Raw genomic sequence first — 10,818 nt, 5'->3', positions numbered from 1 at the left:
AGCAGCTGGGGGATGAGCTGCACCTGCAGGTCATAGAATCTGGGTGGAGAACCCAGAGTGTTTTCCATGCATCCTAGAGAAACTCAGGTGTGCGTGCATGCCAAGTCACTTCAGTCGTGTCTGACTCTTTGCGACCCTATGGACTGTGGCTCTTCTGTCCATGGGATGCTCCAGACAAGAATACTGGAGTGGGTTGCCATGCCCTCCTCCAGGGGATCTTCCCGACCCAGGGGTCGAACCTGAATCTATGTCTCTTCCATTGGCAGGCGGGTTCTTTACCACTAGCACCACTTGGGAAGCCCTGGAGAAACTCATATTCGTGTGCAAAAGGATATGTGGTCAAGGATATTCACCACATCTTAGTATGTGATAGAAAAGTGAGGAGCAGTCTAACTGCCTCTCAGCAAGAGAACAGGAAAATAAGCTGCTTTATAAACACAATGAAATCATCTATCACAGTTAAAATGAACAAACTAGATCAACATGTTCCCAATATGGTAAATCTCCAGAACATAAATATGGAATGAAGAAGTAAATGGCAAAGAAATGTGTACAGTATTATACCATTTATATAAACTTTTGAAATATATGTAACAATAGACTTACAGGTTTTGCATGCATAAATAGAAGATGACACATGCCCGGGACAGTAAACATCAGCTTCAGCTTAGTTACTTCTGTGGAGGAAAGGCAAGGAGGAAAGAGGTATTGAGCTGTATTGATCATGTTCCATCCATTTTCTTTTTTAAAAAGAGAGAGGGCTTTGAAGCAAATATGACAAAATGTTAACACCCATTTAACCTGGGTGGGCACATACCTGTCCGTTACTGTATTTTCTGATTTTCCTGTATGTTGGAACATTTTCTAATTAGAAATTAAAATGTTTTAAAACCACAATGGAGGGTGTTCTGAGGCATCTCGTGTCTGGGAGAAACCCAGAATCAGCCCTTCTGGGAATGAGAGGAGTGCGCTGTCCAGGGTGCTAGACCCCAGTGACTGGGTGCACCTGCAGGTCATAGAATCTGGGTGCATTCTATCTAACCATTTATTCCACACTTGCTGCCAAGTCTGAGCCACCGACACCCCCTCTCCTCTGGACATCTGTGGGAGCCTCTTCACAGGTGTCCCTTCTTCCTCTCTCACCCCCATAATTCATTCTGCACAAGGGATTCTGGCCAGAGGGATCTTCACAACACAAACCCCTTCTTTTGGAGGGGTTACAACCCCTCCAAAAGCTTTCTATCAAGTTGGTAATGACATCTAAAGTCCTCACCTGGCCTAAAGCAAACCTGCTCCAGCTTTAAAGCAACCTCCTTCCACCCAACCTCCCCCTCATTCAAACCCTTCTTTTGATTTCTTGAACACACCAGGTGTTGGCATGAGCTCTTCCTCCTGCCTGGGATGTTCCTCCATGTCTTCAAAATAATCAACCCCCCAAACGACTGCCTTTTCCTGAGTCACTTTCTGCTATGTTACACAAGGTTATTCTTTTTATAGCACTTAAAACCTGTTGAAGTTATACATTGTCTATTTACTTATCTTCTGCCCTTATCACTCAACATACTCCAACAAGCAGGTATGGTATCTAATTTACTCACTGCCTTAACACTAGCACACAGCACACTGGTGGCCTTCATTTGTATGTAAACAGATGTTTGTTGAATGAATAAATGAATGATTGTATATTTACTGAGCATTTCTTCTGTGACAGGTCCTTGCTTGAATCTGTGAATTCTGGAATAAATGAGATAATTTTTGCCCTCAAGATGCTCACAGGCTAAAGAAAATAGAGAAGCCAAATTATAGGATCATAGAAAATTGGAATAAGTTCCTTTGCTCTTATTATAAAATCAGAGAGCTTTGAGAGGACCAGTTTGTTCATTCTCCACACCCTCCATGTTTCTTTCTTTCTTTTTTTTTTTTTTTTTTTTTGGCCATGTGGTATGTGGGATCTTAGTTCTCCAACCAAGGATGGAACCCCCACCCTTGCAGTGGAAATTCAGAGGCTAGCTACTGGATGACCAGCAACATCCCCTTCATGTTTCTTAAACAGAGAAACCTAGACTTACCCAGAGAGGATTCACCAGAGTTTGCACAGCATTAGAGACACACCCTGGTTCTGAACCTAGGCCACCCAACTTCTCATAGCGTGAGTTAAAGGAAGGCTTTCCAAAGCAGCTCTGGACTCTCTTCTACTTCCTGTACTTGGCATCACTATTATAGGAACCACCTGCAGAAGGAAAACAAATTACCTAGAGGAGCCATTTGAGGAGCAAAAGGAAATTCTCAAATATATAAGGACCCTACCCTTTAATCAGACACAATGTCTGAATCTTCACCATTAGTATCACCTCTCTTTGGAGCAAGTCTTTTTCTACTTGGACTCCTCTGAAGAAGCACAGAAGCACCAGGAAGAATGACCCTCTGGGCCCTCAGTGTGGGCAAAGCTGGCCAAACCTCCTAGTCCTCTGAGGGAACTTCTGGGGAGAGGAAGACAGACGGTGCAGTTGGGGTTTAGAGGAGGCATGGGAAGAGACGTTCCAAGGCATCAAGCAGAACTTTCTTACCTGGCCCCACCCGTGTATCTTGTCTCATCCCTTGAAACCCACAGAGGACCCTCCAGCTACAAGAAATCACTTGCAGGTTCGTAAACACTCTCAGCCTCTTCTGTGACTGTGCTATGTGTGTTCCATTAGAGGAATATTCCTCTCCCTTCCTCTCTGGCTAATTCCTCCCTGTACTGAAGTTCTCAAACTCTGGTACCCCCCTCCCCTGACTTAGGGCGGGATGCCTCCTTTCTCTGAGTGCCCACAGACCCTTAGGCTTCCTATGAAAGCACTTACATGGCACTGTGATTAATCACCACTGGTAAAGGCCAAGAATGTCCCTATGTAGCCAGACAACCCCAGAACCCAGCCCAGGGCTGGATCATGGTCAGAATTCAGTGAATGATAGAGGCACAGGCAAATGACCCTTCCTGGGGCCCTGGGCATCTGCTCTGTCTCAGGGTCAGTTTCTTCATCCTCCCTTCCACATGACCTTGAGCCCATCACATGGGGTCAATACAATACACACTACACAGGCTTGTCATGAGGATCAGGAGATGATATGAGGGTAAGACACGGGAACAGTGTCTATGATTGGAGGAGGGTGACTGGGTGTCTCTGGGATGGTGCGAGGCTGAGGCAGTTGGTGAGTGTGGGTGAGGCCTTGGAAGCAGGCAAGGGTGGGCTAGCATCCTAGCCCCCAGGGAAGCCCCCTCACCCTTGTTCCCCTAGCTCTCATTTTGCCTAGAGGGTGATGGCCCAGGCCCATGGACGACCAGCTCTCCAACTCCATCCCCAATGCCTAGACACCTCGTTAGGATACCTTCATCTCTCCCACCCTAGGCGGCTGGCGAAGGGTCAGCTGCTGGCATGAAATTCGCAGTCCTTGGAGGGTTTGCATTTCCATGTCTCCTGTGTTGGGGCTGGTGGAAGGTGATGAATAAAAGATGGGAATGGGGTGGGGGGAGCTCCTGTGGCTTTAAGAGAAATGTGATGAGCATTTAGAGTGGGGAGATTAGTGCAAGAGCTTCTCTCAGAATACCAAAAGTGAGGGGCCCAGCATCAAATAAAATAAACCAGAAAGCCACCTCCCGGCTTTGAGATAGCAGGAGCCCGAGGGAAGAAGAAGCGGGCTGGAGGCCTTGGCAGGGATCGAGGTGATGCAGATCCAGGCGAAGGAGGCTGGGAACCATCAGGAGAAAGTTCAAGTGGGGGCATAGCCAAGGTGACCCAAGGGTGGGGGCCAGGGCAGTGAGGGGAAAGGAGCCTGGGGCAGCCCTCTCCCTCCCAAAGCTGACATCATCTTTGGATGCTGAAAGTAACTGCCCCCACCTCCACCCACTTGTGTGAAAGGGGCTGTGGGGAGAAGGCCGTCTGTATGGCATCTAATGGGAACCTACGTGGGTGGCTTACTGTTATTAATACTAATAAGTCACGATTTACCACCCTTTTATCATGTGCCAGACATGGTGACAAGCGTTTCCAGGCATGCTTTCCAGTCCGCACAGCAGCCTTATGAGAAGGTTGCTGTCAGCATCCCGTTTATACCTGTAAAGAAACCAAGGCACAGGAAACTTTGCCTCGAGCTGGTGAGTGGTGAACCAGGACCCAAACTAAATCATTCTGACCCCTGCGGGGAGGGGCAGTGGTGAGGTGTGCTGGAGGGGGTGGTTAGGGATGTGGACCCTGTCCTAAGATCAGGAGTCACCCAGTCAGTTAGCTGATCACACCTGGGAAAGCAGCCCAGGCTCACTGGACAAGGAGGATGAAGGATGGGGCAGACCGGGGAGCGGGGTGGTGCCTATTGCTATGGGTTTGTGTTTCAGTGACTCTGAGAGATTGCACAGGCATTTTTGTGCATGTGGTGGCATGTGACTATGCAAAAGGGCATGTGTAACATTATCTCCATGAGGATACATGACTGTTGATTTAGGATTGCGTGTGCCTGGGTCTCTGGAGTATGACTCTGATGAGTAAGTATAAGCCGTGAAAGTGAGGGTGGCTGAAGTTAATGGATGTCTTTGTATGTAGAACCCAGCGACCAAAATACATGAAACATACAAATGTGTGTGATTGGAGCCGGTATACTATTGTATGTGGCTTTCCTGGTGGCTCAGACAGTAAAGCATCTGCCTGCAATGTGGGAGACCTGGGTTCAACCCCTGGGTTGGGAAGATCTCCTGGAGGAGGAAATGGCAACCCACTCCAGTACTCTTGCCTGGAAAATCCTATGGACAGAGGAACCTGGTAGGTTACAGTCCATGGGGTCACAAAGAGTTGGACATGACTGAGTGACTTCACGTTCAATACTGTTGTATATGTGATTGTACGTGTGTGTGTGATATACATGCATTTCCATGACTGTGACATGAATCAGTGTGTGACTGAGCATATGAGTGGTGTAGAGGGTGACAGTATGAGAGTATGTAGAGGGTGGTAAGAGCATGTGTGTGTGTGTGTGTATGTGTGTGTGTGTGTATGTATGCATGCATCCCAAGCTCTGACAGTCACCTCTGATTCCCTCCCTCCCCTAGTCCCTCCCCCAATGACAGAACTGCATGTCCATCAAGATGCTCAGAATAGGAATCACTCGGCCTCAGTGTAAGGATACTCACAGAGATATCCCAGACGTGGAATGCCCAACTTCAGATGTACAGCAGTTTAACACATGCATTTGCCTCCTCCTCTGAGATCCTCCCAGCATCTTTCACAGGCCAGGCAGACACTCCTGGCTCTATCCTCAAGAAAGGTCAAGTCTCAAAAGGATTATATACCAGGCCCTTTCTATATCTCCATTCTTCTCCTCATCCTTTCACAGCTGGGGAAACTGAGGCTCAGATGAGATAAGACTCTTGCCTCCAACTTCAGGCCCAAATTGCTTTCCCCTCAAGGTCTCCAATTTCTGAATTTATGCTCCGTAATTTGGCCCTGACTGAAACCAAGGCGCTCAATCAAGCATTCATTCAACAGTTACTCAGCACTTCCACCCTGCAACCAGATAACTACCAGCCTCGAGCCAGTTGTCTGTGGTCTGGAGCCATCACCTTGCCTGAACTGTGCTGAGCCTCAAACCCAGCTGGACAATCCTGCCGCCAAACCCGGTGGAGCTGTCCTTGGTGCTGAAGATACGTCTGCAGGCGCCTGCCTCTAAGGCCACCTCTGGACTTTGGGAGGGACTGAGGCTGGATTATTGGAAGTACTGAGTTCCTGCCATGCTCCATGCTGGCCTGGCACATCTAGAGACTTGCCTCTCTTCTTGTCCAAATACTTTTGATTCAGTGTCTTGTGGACTAAGTGAAGCTGAGGCAGCTTATGCCCTGGTTCAGTAATATTTGCTAGACTGTGCTGGAGGAGAAAAACAAACCCTTGGGTGTGTCAAGGGGAAGATACTATGTTGAAGGGGGTTCTGGAAGCTATGGCAACTAGAAACTGTAGCAAGACCCCAGTAAGGACAGGAGAACATTTCCTATCATTGTCCTCAGATCCTGGAGGGGCTGTCCTGGGAAACCGGCTTGGGACATTTCCTCCCACAGTCAGAAGGTTGAGGTTTCAGAAAGAGAGATTTCAACTCTACTTAAGAACCCCTTATTAGGGTCAGAGTCCCTTCAGTGAAGGATCATTTTGCCTCAAGGAGAAAGGCATTTCCAGGCAATGAGAATGATAAAACATTCCATTTTTGGGACCAGCACTTAGGCACAATGGCTGCAATTTACTAAACACCTATTATGTGCCTATTATTGGAGAAGGAAATGGCAATCCACTCCAGTACTCTGGGGGAAATTCCATGGATGGAGGAGCCTGGTGGGCTACAGCCCGTGGGGTCACAAAAAGTCAGACAGGACTGAGCAACTTCATTTTCACTTTTTTTTTTTTTTTCATGTTATTATGTGCCTGGCATGACCTATGGGCATGGATATCATTAGCCTCATGTTATAGAGGAAGAAACTGAGGCACAGAGAGAGGAAATGACTTCTTCAAGGTCATGTGGCTAGCAAGTAATGAGCTGAAATCACCCCCATGTATGTGATTCCAAACTGCTGTGCTACAAAGCCTCCCTGGATGCATCCAGAAGGTGTGGAATTATTCTCTCACCCACATCCCTCCATAGCCTTCTCCCAGCTACCTCCCCACCTCCTCCCCATGGGTTAAGTTTTAAGGAAGAAATAAATTAAAAATGGATGAGATGCCCAGCACAGGGTATGGGGCCTGATCCGATTAACACTGATGTTTCTTTCATGAGGGATGGGTCAGTAATTCTCACCTACAGCAACCCAGGGTGGTGGAGGAAGCTGTCTCTAAGTCACCAAGCCACCTGCCTCCCAGCTCTGTGGGTTCTCTGACCCGCCCTGCCCCACCATCTGCCGCCCCCTTCCCCTCCCCCTGTACTGCCCGTGGTCCAGTCATGACTCTCAGAAGCCCCACCAAGCTCCGGCTGCATCTCCAAGCCTGCCTGGGGCAGCAGAACTAGCCCAGGCTTTGGGTTTAAGTAGAATCTAGATCCTGGCTCTGCCTCTTACTATGAGACTGTAGAGAAGCCACCTAGATTTAGCTTTCCCTCCAGTAAAATGGGGAAGAGGCCTGCCTCGCAGACCCACTGTGAGGTGTGAGTTAATGTATCTGGAGCTCAGAACATAGTTTATCTTCTCTCACTGAACACTCCATCAATGGCTGTTACTGCTGCTGCTGCTGCTACTACCATTATATTGATGAATGGAAGCATTTCTTGTCCTGAGCACTTGAAGACCTGAAAGAGAAATGGATAAAAATCAAGGGGGTGGGAATTGAGGCTCCATTCATGGAAAAGCAGGACACTCCTTAGGGGAGTCTCAAATTTTTCCCAATCAGCCATGTTCATGGAGCAAAGAACAAGCAACAGTCAGAGTGATCAGGGCTCTGGTTATTGGGGGTTTGCCCACCTAACTCTGCATCCAGCTGAGAGGCAGATGGCAGTCCCTCAGATGGAGGCCAAAGGCATCTTGGTCATTGGAAAAGCTGATCCCAGAGGAAGGAAGCGTCCTCTGTCTAAGAGCTGGGAAATTTCCTATGGCGAACTCCAGGGGTTGGTAGACACACTGCCCAGACACAAGGAAACTGGACCTGCCAGCCCCATTGACTGCTGAGGATTGGTGCCCACCTGGGCTTCCTATGGGCAGCCTGGCTCCCACCACCTCATGCTGAGTCCTTGGCCTGGGCACTTCCCCTCTCTGAGCCCAGTTTGATGCTTTGTTAAACAAAGGTAATAGTAGAACCTTCCACAGAGAGTGGTGGTGAGGGTTAAAGCGTACACATGAGGCAAAGGGGTGGCAGACCAGGGCTAGGACCCTTCGCTGGATCTGAGCCCTGGTGACCCAGGGAGGGATCCAGGCACTGCCCCCACCTTCCAACCATGGAGCACACCTCATCAGCAACTCTGAGCCTCTTGCCTTGCGTGCCAGACGCTGCACATGGCTAGGAGGAGGAGAAGGAGGGGAAGAGGCCGGGAAGCCTGGGGCCCAGGGGAGCACCCTGCACGCCAGACTCCCTCACGCAAGGGGTTTGGGTTTGACACGCGAGAGGAAGACATCCACCAGGCCTCCCCCGCTTCCCTTCCCCCTAAGCGCATCCAGGGAGGGTTAGCAACCAGCCCCTGCCCCAAACCCAGCCTCCGCTCGCCATGGCCCTTCAGTCCATCTGTCCATCTGCCTTCTCAACGGGCAGACTGGCCACCTGCCTCCCCCTTGATCTGCTTCTTGGACTGTCACTGTGCCCGTCTGTCTGCCTATGATGCTGTCCGTCTGCCTGTCAGTCATCAGGCTTCTTGTGGGTCAGGTCAGATTGGCTGTCCTTCTGTCTGTCAGTCTGTCCATCGGTCTTCCTCTCTGTTTCGCCATCAGGTCTATCTGTCTGTCCTCCCAGTGGTCAGACGGCCTCCCATCTCTCTCCTCCGCCTATTGGTCTGTCTGTTCCTTAACGGTCTTTTTGGTCAGGCCAGCAGCCCATCTGTCTTTCAGCGCCTGTACTTTCCCCCTATCCACCTGCCAAGGGGTCACTCTTGCCTTCCTCTCTGCCTGCCCTTCCGTCAACCTTGTTCTTCCCAACCCTCACTCCTCTCCATGTGTGGAGACGGCTTCGCTCATCACCAAAACCCACCTCTGTCTGCCGTGGACCAGGGCTGGTTGGCCCCCGGTGAAGCAGAGCAGACAGGCCAGCCAGCCCAGGGCCCCTCCACCCCAGCCCTCCAGCTCCAGGGTCCCCACCCCCAGCCTCCACAGCACAGCCGCTCCCATCTTTTGGATCCCACACCCCCGCTCCCAGCCCTGGAACATTATAGAAAGATTTAGCCGAAGGTATTTAGGGAAGACTAGGTTCAAATTAATGGTGAAAATAAGGTTTTATGATTCCATTTCAGTTTTATTCCTAGACCGATTTTCTCCATTAGCACTGAGCATCAATTGCGGACGGCTGTTCTCTGCAGTATTTATGGTAATGCAGGTTAATGTCTGAGTTCGAGGAGCTCAATTAGCAAATTCATGGACAAGGGGGTCTGTTCGCACTTCTCTTGTGAAGCCCGATGATTCATTAGCCACAGGGAGAAAGTCTGGGTTTCAGGTCCGCATACAGAATGCTGGCCGCCGTCCTCCCGTCCGTGTGGTACACCTGGCTCTGCGCTGGTGCTCAGGGAGCCCCTGGGTCTTTGTTCCCTGCACCTGTCACACTGCTTGGCACAGATTAGGGTCTCGATATTTGTTTGACACTCAGCATAGGGAATATGGCAGGCACTCTAAGCCTTGAACAAATCAATGAATTGCTTTGTCCCCAGGGCCAGGCACAGAGCCTAGAACAGAGGATGTTTAATGTTTGCTAAAGAAATTGACACACCCTTGAGCTCCTAGCATGGGGTTGCCACACAGTCAATGCCAGATGACCGTTTGTTGCCTGGCTGATTGCTTAAAACAGAAAGTGGATGAGTGGATGAAGGTGGTCTTCTCCAACAACAAGGCTGCCTAGATCCCCAGATCGCACCCTGAGGGTGACTGGAAGAAACAGGATCTCAGGGTCCTAGTTTGGAGGGTCTAGGGCTGGAGAAGACATGCAGAGCTATTGCCCCCACCTTAGGGCCAGACTTGAATAGGTGGGGCAGGCATTTCCAGGTTTGTAGCTTTGGGATATGCTGGGCTGGGCATCGTGGTTGAGTAGAAGTGCTGTAGGTGGGACCCCCCCCATCCTCTTCTAGCTCCCCAGCCCTGAGTCTCAGGAAGAAAGCTGAGCAGCGGGGAGGAGCCCCTTCTCCTAGTTCCTCAGTGGAGACTCATCTCTTGATGATGCCGGGCTGGGCAATTACTCCTGTTTTACAAATGTGGAAACTGAAGCCCAGGGAGGTGAAACACTCTGTCCAAAGTCACACAGCAAGTTAATGGCTGAGCCAGGATTTGAGCACAGGTTTTCTATGTCCTTTTCTTTACTTCTTACTGCTGCCCAGCCCCATTCTTTGTCCCCTCTGGGCCTCTCCCACTAGAATATCAATTCCAGGAGGGCAGAGATCTTTTCTATGTTCAGTAATGCTTCCCCAGTGCCTGGAACTGGGCTAGCAAATTATATCAAGTGCACAAGGAAGCCTAACTGAATAGTGAGTGAATGAATGGATGGATGAAAGAATCCCATGCTCAGCTGTGAGGGTAAGAGCTTGACAATTTTCATACATCTTCCTCCTATTAGGTTCCCACTGCACGTGTCAGGTACTGGCTCTGGAAGATTGTTGCATGTCCCCAACAGCCCTGTGGAGAGGGCATTAACCCTGTTCCTATTCTCAGGTCAAGTACCTGAGTTTAGAGACCTGACCCAGGTCATATGGGCTTCCCTGGTGGCTCAGAAGGTAAAGTATCCGCCTACAAGGCGGAAGTCCCAGGTCTGATCCCTGGTTGGTAAGATCCTTTGGAGAAGGGAATGGCTACCCATTCTAGCATTCTTGCCTGGAGAACGCTATGGACAGAGGAGCCTGGCGGTCTACAGTCCACGGGGTTGCAAAAGAGTCAGACACGACTGAGCAGTCCACTAAGCATGCACACACCAGCTCACACAGTTCGTGGGTGGTGGACTCAGGGTCAGGATTCCAGCCCAGTTCATTCTGTCTCCAAGTTCCGAGCCCAAACCTCCTGGGCACCTGCCCTGTGCACCTCTTGCTTGAGGTTGAGCCCACCCAACTACCCACCACTTAAGGCTCCATTTAAGGCCTCTGGACTGAGGGTGCCCCAACCCCAGGTAAGCTTCAGGGCTGTCTTCCAGCGGTGGAAGC

The 10,818-nt window shown here is 50.0% G+C and overlaps 1 long non-coding RNA gene across 1 annotated transcript; it reads left to right on the top strand.

Moving 5' to 3' along the window:
• The first annotated feature begins 1,350 nt into the window (after positions 1–1,350).
• LOC129647079 (uncharacterized) lies at positions 1,351–8,047 on the top strand. Its single transcript, XR_008712265.1, has 4 exons — positions 1,351–1,576; positions 1,712–2,643; positions 4,011–4,135; positions 5,081–8,047. It is a non-coding gene; the product is annotated as an uncharacterized LOC129647079 (long non-coding RNA).
• Positions 8,048–10,818: the final 2,771 nt, after the last annotated feature.

Source organism: Bubalus kerabau, chromosome 3, assembly GCF_029407905.1.
Source record: "Bubalus kerabau isolate K-KA32 ecotype Philippines breed swamp buffalo chromosome 3, PCC_UOA_SB_1v2, whole genome shotgun sequence".
NCBI lineage: Eukaryota > Metazoa > Chordata > Mammalia > Artiodactyla > Bovidae > Bubalus > Bubalus kerabau.
The sequence above is the reverse complement of the archived record's forward strand: the minus strand, read 5'-3'. Positions and strand labels throughout refer to the sequence as shown.